Below are 1,379 nucleotides of genomic sequence, written 5' to 3' on the forward strand. Positions count from 1 at the left end.
TGATGAAGAAGTAGTTCCAAAAAATTTGTCTGGTAGCACAAAACCCCCCCAAATCACTAAAACCTGAATAGATACCTCAGTAAAACATTTCTAAATGAAGTTAGAAAAAGCTGAAAGATACCATTGGAAAGGCTTCCAACCTTCCACTTGTTATTCAATAGACAATGCTAACAGATGCATGTGGTAGGTACTCAGCATTTGCTTAAAAACAAAACAAACAAACAAACAAGATTACTAAAATTTAGTAAAATCAGTTTCTATGCATGTAGATTTCCAGACTTCTACCACTTGGAACTTCAAAGTTAGAGACTTGCCCCCAAAATAGACCACGCTGTTTCAGATCAGTTCAAACAAAGATAAAAACAGTTCTTTTTCTTGTTTCACCTGAGGCACCATATTTTGGGGGTGACTCAAAAAGGTAGATTCAGCCCACTGCCCCTCACCTCCCAACACACACACACAGTACTACACTATTAACAGTATTAATTATTTTTATTTTGGCAGCCCAGAAGAACTGTTATTTTCATTTCAGTGTACAGTAGCATGGGGAGACTAGACCCCCGACTAGTTTAAGTTCAGTCATTCAGCAGCTTTAAATCTCAGTAGGATACATTTTGAAGGTATGCATTTGAATCTATATGGGGTAAAATGTTGCAAGTACCCCCCCCCCCCCCATCTACCTGCACCTTTTTAAGAAAAATGTTTGGTAAATGCACAGCAATACAGACATCTGTCAACCTCCACAGAGGGGCAGGACTTCCAGGGCCCCTCAGCCAATCAGGAGGCATGGGGGGGGCCCACTGCATTCTGCTGCAAACATGGTGCCTGGCGCTGCACTCAGACTGCAAAATCAGGGGTAGCCACTCCAAATTCGGTAAGTCCCTATCCATTCTTTGTCTGTTCTCTTTTTACTCTATTATCAGTCACTTCTTTCCACACATCTGCCTTTCCATCAGATTCTCAACTCTTGTTATTGTAATCTTTCTTTCTTATCATATTAATTGCCTTATTGTGATCTTTCAAACACTCTAGTCCCACTCCCTCAAGTTTATTTCCCCTTACAAAGCTCTCCATCTTCGCATAGTTGCTGGCGGCTGCCACACCCATGGCTTCTTCCATTTCCCCTCATACATGCCCCAGCTTAATGTTCTTCCTGCCAGGTAACAGCAGAAATATGCGGTCTTCTCCTCCCCCTCCGTTATCTCTTTACAGAACATATTTATAAAGTAAGTATACAAAAGCTTTCCAGATCTGGCATTCCTCAACTTCTTAATTCCCTGGCTTTATATAGGCCAAGGGCATCCGGGAATGCCTGATTGCCAAAAAGGTGGCGTACACCCGGTGGAAGGGGGGTGCTATCTCCAAAGAGGAGTATACCT

Source organism: Gavialis gangeticus, unplaced genomic scaffold (assembly GCF_001723915.1).
Source record: "Gavialis gangeticus isolate Ggan-Ray unplaced genomic scaffold, GavGan_comp1, whole genome shotgun sequence".
Taxonomy (NCBI): Eukaryota; Metazoa; Chordata; order Crocodylia; family Gavialidae; genus Gavialis; species Gavialis gangeticus.